At 43.0% G+C, this 12,811-nt stretch overlaps 1 pseudogene; it reads left to right on the top strand.

Moving 5' to 3' along the window:
* Window positions 1-8,842: 8,842 nt before the first annotated feature.
* Window positions 8,843-11,665, top strand: LOC125546948 (annotated as a pseudogene).
* The last annotated feature ends 1,146 nt before the right edge of the window (window positions 11,666-12,811 follow it).

Raw genomic sequence — 12,811 nt, 5'->3', positions numbered from 1 at the left:
TTATATTGTTGCCATCGAGGATAAAAAGATGGGGTTTATATCATATTGCTTGAGTTTATCTCTCTACATCATGTCATCTTGCTTAATGCATTACTCTATTCTTATGAACGTAATACTCTAGATGCATGCTGGATAGCAGTCGATGTGTGGAGTAATAGTAGTAGATGCAGAATTGTTTCGTTCTAATTGTCGCAGACGTGATGCCTATATACATGATCATGCCTAGATATTATCATAAGTATGCACTTTTATATCAATTGCTCAACAGTAATTTGTTCACCCACCGTAATACTTATGCTACCTTGAGAGAAGCCACTAGTGAAACCTATGGCCCCCGGATCTATTTTCCATCGTATAAGTTTCCACTCTATTTTGTTTTGCAATCTTTATTTTCTAATCTATATAATAAAAATACCAAAAGTATTTATCTTATTATCTCTATCAGATCTCACTCTCGTAAGTGACCATGAAGGGATTGACAACCCCTTTATCGCGTTGGTTGCGAGGTTCTTATTTGTTTGTGTAGGTGCAAGGTTACTTGCGTGTAGTCTCCTACTGGATTGATACATCGGTTCTCAAAAACTGAGGGAAATACTTACGCTACTTTGCTGCATCATCCTTTCCTCTTCAAGGGAAAACCAACACAGTGCTCAAGAGGTAGCAAGAAGGATTTCTGGCACCGTTGTCGGGGAGATCTATGCCAGGTCAAGTCAAGTCAAGACATACCAAGTACCCATCACAAACTCTTATCCCTCGCATTACATTATTTGCCATTTTCCTCTCGTTTTCCTCTCCCCCACTTCTAAAACGATTTTTTGAAAACCTTTGCCTTTTATTCGCCTTCTTCCCCTACATATCTTTGTTTGTGTTTCCATGTGCCTTCTATTTTCTTGCATCCTTGCTTGCTAAAAATCTGTTGATATGGATCCACTTAAAGTGTTCTACTTGGATCATCTTCGATCCTTATGCGCTCATGATGAAATCCCAATTAGCCTAAATGATGGGAAATCTTTAGATGAGCATGCTCATTTTCTGCGTCACCGTTTGTCTGAAAAGGGGAAACTCTTATGGGATCAAATAAACAGATTGCTGTGTTATGTTTGGAATCTTTGTGAAATTTGTGATTTTGCTTGTTGCTCTAAGAACCCTAAAAAACACCTTCCCTACCTATGTGAGTTTAATGAAAATGAAATCTTATCTTCTTATGCAAAGGTTGTTTATAGTTACTACGATATCGAACAAATTGAGGAATTTGTTGCTTTTAAGGGTGCTTATGAAGTTGCTTCTTTGATTTAAAAGTATTATATTACTCTCTACGAATCTGAAAATCTTGACATACTTAAATATTTCTATGAAAACTATGCTCACAATGCCTATGTTAAGGAATTTATTGAGAGAATGACCGTTGTTTGGAAGAAAATAATGATATGCATGAATCTATAGATAATTATGATTCCAATGATTTGATTGAAATATCCCTTGATGAACATGATGTTTGCTATTTTTATAGCCATGATGCCAATATTTATGGAGATGAATTTGCTATAGTTCCTTATGTTACACACGAGCTTATTGCTATTGCACCCATACTTGATATTTCCTTGAATCAAAAGCAAGATTGCAATGATTTTACTATAAATTCTATTGATGTCAATTTTGCTAATAATATGCAAAACCCTAAGCTTGGGGATGCTAGTTTTGCTATGCCTACTACATGTTGCAATGATCATGATTGGGGTGATTCTTCTTTTGATCTTGAAAATTTATTTAAGCCCCATGATGAATATGAGATTGATAATAGTGTTTGCAATATTATTGAAAGTGGGTTTGGAAGAGTGTCAACTTTAGATCCCACATATTTGGAGAATGTTCAATCTTATGAAATTTTTGATAAAAGTGGGTTTGGAGAGGTCATGACTTTAGTTGATGTTAATCCCACTATTTTGGAAGAGTGTCAACTTTGCATGCATGTGGATCGTGTTGAAAATATTTTATGTGATAGCTATTTTGTTGAATTTTCTTATGATCCCACATGTAATTATTATGAGAGAGGAAAATATTATTGTAGAAATTTTCATGTTACTAAATTACCTCTCGTTATGTTGAGATTGCTATTGTTTCTTTCTGCTTCCCTGCATATGCTAGTTTTTGCTTGCTATGATAATTTGTTTGCCTATAAGATGCCTATGCATAGGAAGTATGTTAGAATTAGATGTGTTTGTCACGTGTTTTATGATGCCCTCTTTTTTGCTTCAATTCTTGTCTTTCATGTGAGCATAATTAAAATTATCAATGCCTAGCTAGGGGCGTTAAACGATAGCGCTTGTTGGGAGGCAACCCAATTTTATTTTTGTTTCTTGCTTTTTGGTACTGTTTAGTAATAAATAATTCATCTAGCCTCTGTTTAGATGTGGTTTTATTCTTTTAATTAGTGTTTGTGCCAAGTATAACCTTTGGGAAGACTTGGGGGAAGTTTTTGCGATCTTGCTGTAAAAAACAGAAACTTTAGCGCTCACGAGATTTGCTGCCATTTTTTACTGGAGAGTGTGATTAGGTTGATTCTTTTTGCAGATGATTAATACACAAATTACTCACGTCCACAAATTTATTTCAGAATTTTCAGGGTTACAGAAGTATTCTAAACCTACAGATTACTATAGACTGTTCTGTTTTTGACAGATTCTGTTTTGCGTGTGTTGTTTGCTTATTTTGATGAATCTATGGCTAGTATCGGAGGGTATGAACCATAGAGAAGTTGGAATACAGTAGGTTTAACACCAATATAAATAAATAATTATTTCATTACAGTACCTTAAGTGGTGGTTTGTTTTCTTATATTAACGGAGCTCATGAGATTTTCTGTTGAGTTTTGTGTTGTGAAGTTTTCAAGTTTTGGGTAAAGATTTGATGGATTATGGAATAAGGAGTGACAAAAGCCTAAGCTTGGGGATGCCCAAGGCACCCCAAGGTAAAATTAAAGGACAAACAAAATCCTAAGCTTGGGGATGCCCCAGAAGGCATCCCCTCTTTCATCTTCGTCCATCGGTAACTTTACTTGAGGCTATATTTTTATTCACCACATGATATGTGTTTTGCTTGGAGCGTCTTGTATGATTTGAGTCTTTGCTTTTTAGTTTACCACAATCATTCTTTCTGTACACACCTTTTGGGAGAGATACACATGAATCGGAATATATTAGAATACTCTATGTGCTTCACTTATATCTTTTGAGCTAGATAATTTTGCCCTAGTGCTTCACTTATATCTTTTAGAGCACGGTGGTGGTTTTATTTTATAGAAATTATTGATCTCTCATGCTTCACTTACATTATTTTGAGTCCTTTAGAACAGCATGGTAATTTGCTTCGTCTATAAAATTGGTCCTAATATGATAGGCATCCAAGATTGGTATAATAAAAACTTTCATAAAAAGGTGCATTGAATACTATGAGAAGTTTGATACTTGATAATTGTTTTGAGATATAAAGATGGTGATATTAGAGTTGTGCTAGTTGATTAGTTGTGAATTTGAGAAATACTTGTGTTGAAGATTGCAAGTCCCGTAGCATGTATGTATGGTAACCGTTGTGTAACAAATTTGAAACATGAGGTGTTCTTTGATTGTCTTCCTTATGAGTGGCGGCCGGGGATGAGCGATGGTCTTTTCCTACCAATCTTTCCCCTAGGAGCATGCGCATAATGCTTGGTTTTTGATGACTTTTAGATTTTTCCAATAAGTATGTGAGTTCTTTATGACTAATGTTGAGTCCATGGATTATACACACTCTCACCTTTCCATCATTGCTAGCCTCTTCGGTACCGTGCATTGCCCTTTCTCACCTTGAGAGTTGGTGCAAACTTCGCCGATGCATCCAAACCCCGTGATATGATACACTATCACATATAAACCTCCTTATATCTTCCTCAAAACAGCCACTACTACCTATTATGGCATTTCCATAGCCATTCCGAGATATATTGCCATGCAACTTTCCACCGTTTCATTTATGACACGCTTCATCATTGTCATATTACCTTGCATGATCCTGTAGTTGACATCGTATTTGTGGCAAAGCCACCATGCATACTTTATCATACATGTCACTCTTGATTCATTGCCCTTCCCGATACACCACCGGAGGCATTCATATAGAGCTATATTTTGTTCTAGTATCGAGTTGTAATCATTGAGTTGTAAATAAATAGAAGTGTGATGATCAGGATTAATAGAGCATTGTCCCAAATAAAAAAGGGGGAGGCCAAATAAAAAAAGGAAGGCCAAAAAAAATGAAAAGGGGCAATGCTAGTATCCTTTTTTCCACACTTGTGCTTCAAAGTAGCACCATGATCTTTATGATAGAGAGTCTCTTGTTTTGTCACTTTCATATACTAGTGGGAATTTTTCATTATAGAACTTGGCTTGTATATTCCAACAATGGGCTTCCTCAAATGCCCTAGGTCTTCGTGAGCAAGCAAGTTGGATGCACACCCACTTAGTTTATTTTGTTGAGCTTTCATACATTTATAGCTCTAGTGCATCCGTTGCATGGCAATCCCTACTCCTTGCATTGACATCAATTGATGGGCATCTCCCTAGCCCGTTGATTAGGCGCGTCGATGTGAGACTTTCTCCTTTTTTGTCTTCACCACATAACCCCTATCATTATTCTATTCCACCCATAGTTCTATATCCATGGCTCACGCTCATGTATTGCGTGAAAATTGAAAAAACGTTTGAGATTACTAAAGTACGAAACAATTGCTTGGCTTGTCATCAGGGTTGTGCATGATGAGAGCATTCTTGTGTGACAAAAATGGAGCATGACCAAACTATATGATTTTGTAGGGATGAACTTTCTTTGGCCATGTTATTTTAAGAAGACATGATTGCTTATTTAGTATGCTTGAAGTATTATTATTTTTATGTCAATATTGAAGTTTTGTATTGAGTCTTTCGGACCTGAATATTCATGCCGCAATAAATAAAATTACATTGAGAATTATGCTAGGTAGCATTCCACATCAAAAATTCTGTTTTTATCATTTACCTACTCGAGGACGAGCAGGAATTAAGCTTGGGGATTCTTGATACGTCTCCAACGTATCTATAAATTTTGATTGTTCCATGATATTATATTATCTGTTTTGGAAGTTTAATGGACTTTATTATACACTTTTATATTATTTTTGGGACTAACCTACTAACCCAAGGCCTAGTGCAAATTGTTGTTTTTTTGCCTATTTTAGTGTTTCGCAAAAAAGGAATATCAAACGGAATTCAAACGGAATTCAAACGGAATAAAGCCTTCAGGAGAGTTATTTTTGGAACAAATGTGATCCAGGGGACTTGGAGTAGAGGTCAAGAAAGGAGCGAGGAGGCCACGAGGCAGGGAGGCGCACCTGCCCCCTGGGCGCGCCCCACCGTCATGGGCCCCTTGCAGCTCCACCGACCTACTTCTTCCTCCTATATATATATATCCATATACCTCAAAAACATCTAGGAGCACCACGAAACCCTATTTCGACCGCCGCAACCTTTTGTACCCAAGAGATCCCATCTTGGGGCCTTTTCCGGAGCTCCGCCGGAGGGGGAATCAATCACGGAGGGCTTCTACATCAACACCATAGCCTCTCCGATGATGTGTGAGTAGTTTACCACACACCTTCGGGTCCATAGTTATTAGCTAGATGGCTTCTTCTCTCTCTTTGGATCTCAATACAAAGTTCTCCTCGATATTCTTGGAGATCTATTCGATGTAATTCTTTTTGCGATGTGTTTGTCGAGATTCGATGAATTGTGGGTTTATGATCAAGATTATCTATGAACAATATTTGATTCTTCTCTGAAATCTTTTATGTATGATTTGTTATCTTTGCAAGTCTCTTCGAATTATCAGTTTGGCTTGGCCTACTAGATTGATCTTTCTTGCAATGGGAGAAGTGCTTAGCTTTGGGTTCAATCTTGCGGTGTCCTTTCCTAGTGACAGCAGGGGCAGCAAGGCACGTATTGTATTGTTGCCATCGAGGATAAAAAGATGGGGTTTATATCATATTGCTTGAGTTTATCCCTCTACATCATGTCATCTTTCTTAATGTGCTACTCTGTTCTTATGAACTTAATACTCTAGATGCATGCTGGATAGCGGTCGATGTGTGGAGTAATAGTAGTAGATGCAGAATCGTTTCGGTCTACTTGTCGCGGACGTGATGCCTATATACATGATCACGCCTAGATATTCTCATAATTATGCACTTTTCTATCAATTGCTCGACAGTAATTTGTTTACCCACCGTAATACTTATGCTATCTTGAGAGAAGCCACTAGTGAAACCTATGGCCCCCGGGTCTATTTTCCATCGTATAAGTTTCCACTCTATTTTATTTTGCAATCCTTATTTTCCGATCTATATAAATACCAAAAGTATTTATCTTATTATCTCTATTAGATCTCACTCTCGTAAGTGACCGTGAAGGGATTGACAACCCCTTTATTGCGTTGGTTGCGAGGTTCTTATTTGTTTGTGTAGGTGCAAGGTGACTTGCGTGTAGTCTCCTACTGGATTGATACCTTGGTTCTCAAAAACTGAGGGAAATACTTACGCTACTTTGCTGCATCACCCTTTCCTCTTCAAGGGAAAACCAACGCAGTGCTCAAGAGGTAGCAAATATAGACGGGAGAACAGAACGAACATCCGTCCTGGCTGGGATCAAACAAATGGTGACGACAATGACTTGTATCTGTTGCCCTTGTACTTCTTCTTCTTCCTCCAGAACTCCTGTAATCGCCACCATATTTGATTCCTCTATCGATCTATGAGAGAATAGTAGTGGGTACCTAACATGTGGTATCAGAGCCAGTCCACCACCCTTCCAAAAAAATTCTCACCACTTCAACACGACTGTGTTTCTGGGTCGCCATGGATCCAGACCTCCGGGAGTACCTCGACAGTATCCGTGACAGCTTCGTCAAATTGCACGAAGAGACACGCTCTGACCTCAAGGCACTGAACACGCAGCTTCAGGGCCAAACCAGGAAGCTCGGCGAGCTCTCCGATCCCAAGTCCAGCGTGAAGGAGCTCGAGATCACCCACGACAACTTGCCAGGGACCTCACTGTTGGAAATATGCCCTAGAGGCAATAAGAAAATGGTTATTGTTATATTTCCTTGTTCATGATAATTGTCTATTGTTCATGCTATAATTGTATTAACCGGAAACCGTAATACATGTGTGAATACATAGATCGTAATATGTCCCTAGTAAGCCTCTGGTTGATTAGCTCGTTGATCAATAGATGGTCGTGGTTTCCTGACCATGGACATTGGATGTCATTGATAACGGGATCACATCACTAGGAGAATGACGTGATGGACAAGACCCAATCTTAAGCAACACAAGATCGTGTAGTTCGTTTGCTAAAGCTTTTCTAACGTCAAGTATCATTTCCTTAGACCATGAGATTGTGCAACTCCCGGATACCGTAGGAATGCTTTGGGTGTACCAAACTTCACAACATAACTGGGTGGCTATAAAGGTGCACTACAGGTATCTCCGAAAGTGTCTGTTGGATTGACATGAATCGAGACTGGGATTTGTCACTCCATATGACGGAGAGGTATCTCTGGGCCCACTCAGTAATGCATCATCATAATGAGCTCAATGTGACCAAGGAGTTAGCCATGGGATCATGCGTTACAGAACGAGTAAAGAGACTTGCCGGTAACGAGATTGAACGAGGTATGGGGATACCGACGATCGAATCTCGGGCAAGTAACATACTGATAGGCAAAGGGAATTGCATACGGGATTGATTGAATCCTTGACATCATGGTTCATCCGATGAGATCATCGTGGAACATGTAGGAGCCAACAGGGGTATCCAGATCCCGCTGTTGGTTATTGGCTGGAGAGATGTCTCGGTCATGTCTACATGGTTCCCAAACCCGTAGGGTCTACACACTTAAGGTTCGGTGACACTAGAGTTGTTATGGGAAATAGTATGTGGTTACTGAAGGTTGTTCGGAGTCCCGGATGAGATCCCGGATGTCACGAGGAGTTCCGGAATGGTCCGGAGGTGAAGATTTATATATGGGAAGTCCTCATACGGTCACCGGAAGTGTTCGGGGGTTTGCCGGTATTGTACCGGGACCGACGAAAGGGTTCCGGGGTTCCACCGGGAGGGTCCACCTGCCCCGGAGGGCCCTATGGGATGTATGTGGAGGGGAACCAGCCCCTAAGTGGGCTGGGTACCATCCCCTAAGTGGGCTGGGTACCATCCCCCTAGGGCCCATGCGCCTAGGGTTAAGGGGAAACCCTAAAGGGGGCGCCCCCTTGGCTTGGGGGGCAAGTTTCCCCTCCCTCACTACTAGGGAAAACCTTATACACAGAAGCTTACCAGTAGCGCGGTTTAAAAGGAGGCGCTAGTTCTAATTAGTAGTAGCGAGGGGTATAAAAACCACGCTACTACTAAGTTAATAGTAGTAGCGAGGGGTATAAACCCGCGCTGCTACTAAGTGGTCTTCACCATGCCCCGAGGACAGGCCATAATAGTAGCAAGGGTTATAAAACCTGCGCTGCTGCTAAATAAGTAGCTACAGCGCAGGTAAGACCCCCACGCTTTTACTAAGCGTGTCACCATCCACCCCGGCCCGATCCACTCCCACCCCACCACTCTCTATCATCCCTGAAAAAACTCTCTCTCTCATCCTTCCCACGATCCCGTTCCCGGCTCCTCTCCCCACGATCTCCTCGCCGCTGCCACCACCCACTCCGGCCGTTCCGGCGAGCACGGGCTACGCGCAACACTCCCCCAAGCTCCCACCTTCCTCCGCTCCGATCCCCATGGAAGCCACCGCCGCCGCCCCCCTCGCGCGGACCCTCGCCTCCTTGCAGCTCCCCCGCGGCACCCGCTGTAGTTGCATGCGCGTGGCCGTGGCGCCGAAGCGGCGGAGGAGGGGTACGGCGGTGCTCGCCGCGGCAGCCTCGACGGACAATTATGTGGTGCCACTGGACCCCGCGCCCAGGGGATCACGCGCCCGCTCGTCGAGATCATGCATGCGCGTGGCCATGGCGCCGGAGCGGCGGAGGTGGGGTAGGGCTTCTCCGGCAAGGAGGAGGAGAGCGAGCTAGTGTCGTCCTCCCTCGTGCCCATCGTCCCCATCCTCCGCGCCGCCAACGCCATCGAGGACGAGAACCCGCGCGTCGCATACCTCTGTCAATACACTATCCATGATTATTACTCTGAGACACTAGCGGAGCACCCCAGTGGGCAAGGGGTGGTGGCTGCCATACCTTGATTCTTGGGTGCGAAAAAGATTCTATACCTATGCATAACATGTGATTGACTTGATAGGCTCGCTGCAGTTGCTTGATATAAATGGGCACGGTGCCATGTAGATACAGGCCCACGAGCCGACTTGCTGAACCAATCGCCCCAGTCATCCTGTCAACCGCTCACACAACACATGCATGCAGCAACCCTAGCGAGCTGTTCTAAAAAAAGGAAAAAAAGTTCAACCCTGGCTAGCGTGGCTGTGGCTGGCCAGGACGAGACGGACGACGGGAGGCTACGACGGGAGGGCCGACGGTGGCCGTGGGTGGCCGTGGGTTGGGCATCGAGCAATGTGTGATGGACTGCTGGTTTAGATAGATTTTCAAGTTAAATATGTTTCCATTATCACCCGCACAAGAAAATGTTTTCATTATCATTGTATTTTTTCTGTGAGAACATTATCATTGTATTTGGTTATGTTGAGGATCACATGAAAATATTGATATGTATTTTTACTGTTTCCGTCAATCTTTTACTTAAGATTGAGTTCGCCACACCTTATTTTTCTTTCGTCCTCCGCCTCTGCTCTGAGAGGTCTGCCAGTTCTAGATTTGCTCGTGGGCTCGTGGCTAAACCACGAGTGTAGGTCTTAGTTTACTTGCGTATTAGGGGGGCAAAATCAATTACTTGTCCCCATATTACTTTTCGAGATTTAAAATTCACTGAACATGTCAAGTCCATTCATCCGCTCCTGCACCGTATCATAGTGTTTGATTTAACTATTGCCTTTTTAAACCAATGTTCTGCTGACTGTTTGTCGATCTAGGTAACATTGTTTCAGTAATGTGACCCTGCAATGCTTATGAAAATAATAATTAGGGAAGCAATGGATGCTTGTTTTTTGGCCTACACCATCTATTAAATATTCAACACTAATTAATTTATGATCAGTCCATGTATTTTTTTAAGAAAAAGTCGTACCTGCTTCTAATTCAAAATTGTGACGGCCTGCTGATATGTTGCATAATGTTTGTAGAGAGAAGCCCTCCAATTTAGGAAGTGATCTACACAGGCGTGGTGCCTCGCTTCATTGAGTTCCTCACACGGGAGGACTATCCCCAACTCTAGGTGAGAACAATCCTAATGATGAAGTTATGTTAATTTGATTGTAGTTGCATTTAATCACTCAAAGTGGCACATGCTTACCTAATTTTTTCTGATACAGTTTGAGGCTGCATGCGCGCTCACCAACATTGCATCAGGCACATCAGACAACACCAAAGTGGTGGTTGAGTACGGTGTTGTGCCCATCTTTGTCAAGCTACTCAGCTCTCCTAGTGAGGATGTCCGCGAACAGGCATGGGAACAACTCAAAAGATTTTCTTCTTTCAGAGGCTTTATGACATGATGCTAATGTGTTTCATATTTGTATTTTCAGGCTGTTTGGGCTTTGGGGAATGTTGCTGGTGACTCTCCAAAGTGTCGTGACCTTGTGCTTGGAAGTGGTGGTATGTTCCCTTTGTTGCAGCAGCTCAATGATTATGCCAAGCTCTCAATGCTCAGGAATGCCACATGGACACTCTCCAACTTCTGCCGTGGGAAACCACAGCCAAACTTTCAACAAGTTTAATTCTGGGAAGTTGTCTCATTGATTGAACTTGCTGTAAAAAATGATGCTTTTGAGTTGATCTGTGTGTGTGGCAAGTCAAACCGGCTCTCTCAGCACTGCAGCGCCTTATCCACTCTCAGGATGAGGAGGTGCTCACTGATGCCTGCTGGGCTCTCTCGTACTTGTTTAATGGTACTAATGACAAGATCCAATCTGTGATTGAGTCTGGTGTTTTTCCTCGCCTTGTGGAGCTTCTCTTGTAAGAGCATTTTTCATGTTCACCTTTTCCCTCAGCTACACATGGTTGATGTGCTAATTCCTATTATTTGATTTAGGCACCCTTCGGCTTCTGTTCTCATTCCAGCTCTGCGCACGGTGGGTAACATTGTCACTGGTGATGATTTGCAGACTCAGGTAAGCTATTTTGAGTGCTGTTCTCTTTTTATATATGACCTGCTGTTATATCAATGATTAAAGCTGTAATTCCTTGTTGCCCATGTGGTAGTTATTAGTACCTTGGGTATTAATTATGTGTCCTCAATGTCTATAAATTTTAACATAACTTATAGCTCATAGAAGTGATAAAAGAACTTGACAGGTATTATATGTTCGTTTATGTCAGAGCTTATTTAGGTATGTTGGTTGTTGAACTGCAGTGCTGGTTCATGGAATGTATGATTCTTAGATGTGTTTTGTTGAATAGTAGCTCATTTATTTAGCTTTGTTGGTCCCTCTCTTTTCATAATTTAGATGATTTGTTTAACAATTCCTTTTCCTGGCTACACGAGTAGTATTTGCGCTGGAGACGCAGCAGCTCCGAAGGAGAAGGTTGCAGTCGACCTGCACCTCGTCATCCTTGCGGATAGGGATAGAGCAGACGTTGTACTTGTGCCGCAGCTCCGAAGGAGAAGGTTGCAGTCGACCCGCACCTCGTCATCCTTGCGGGTAGGGATATGTTTCAAACTTAGGCGAGTACTGGACTGCAGCTAAGTCTCCTAGTGAGAGAACTTAGGCGAGTGCTGGACTACAGCTAAGCCCCCGAGTGGGAGGGTTGCTCTCCACTCGGTAGGATTTTTTCAAACTTAGGCGAGTACTGGACTGCAGCTAAATCTCCTAGTGGGAGAACCTAGGCGAGTGCTGGACTGCAGCTAAGCCCCCGAGTGGGAGGGTTGCTCTCCACTTGGTAGGATTTCTTCAAACTTAGGCAAGTACTGGACTGCAGCTAAGTCTCCTAGTGGGAGGACTTAGGCGAGTGCTGGACTGCAGCTAAGCCCCTGAGTGGGAAGGTCGCTCTCCACTCGGTAGGATTTTTTCAAACTTAGGCGAGTGCTGGACTGCAGCTAAGCCTCCTAGTGAGAGAACTTAGGCGAGTGTTGGACTGCAGCTAAGCCCCCGAGTGGGAGGATTGCTCTTCACTCGGTAGGATTTTTTCAAACTTAGGCGAGTACCGGACTGCAGCTAAGCCTCCTAGTGAGAGAACTTAGGTGAGTACTGAACTGCAGCTAAGCCCCCGAGTGGGAGGGCCGCTCTCCACTCGGTAGGATTTTTTCAAACTTAGGCGAGTGCTGGACTGCAGCTAAGCCTCCTAGTGAGAGAACTTAGGCGAGTGCTGGACTGCAGCTAAGCCCTCGAGTGGGAGGGTCGCTCTCCACTCGGTAGGATTTTTTCAAACTTAGGCGAGTACCGGACTGCAGCTAAGCCTCCTAGTGAGAGAACTTAGGCGAGTCCTGGACTGTAGCTAAGCCCCCGAGTGGGAGGATTGCTCTCCACTCGGTAGGATTTTTTCAAACTTAGGCGAGTACCCGACTGCAGCTAGGCCTCCTAGTGAGAGAACTTAGGCGAGTACTGGACTGCAGCTAAGCCCCGAGTGGGAGGGTTGCTCTCCACTCGGTAGGATTTTTTCAAACTTAGGCGAGTACCGGACTGCAGC

Source organism: Triticum urartu, chromosome 3 (assembly GCF_003073215.2).
Source record: "Triticum urartu cultivar G1812 chromosome 3, Tu2.1, whole genome shotgun sequence".
Lineage (NCBI taxonomy): Eukaryota > Viridiplantae > Streptophyta > Magnoliopsida > Poales > Poaceae > Triticum > Triticum urartu.
Note: the sequence above shows the minus strand (reverse complement) of the source record. Positions and strands in the feature narration are given on the sequence as shown.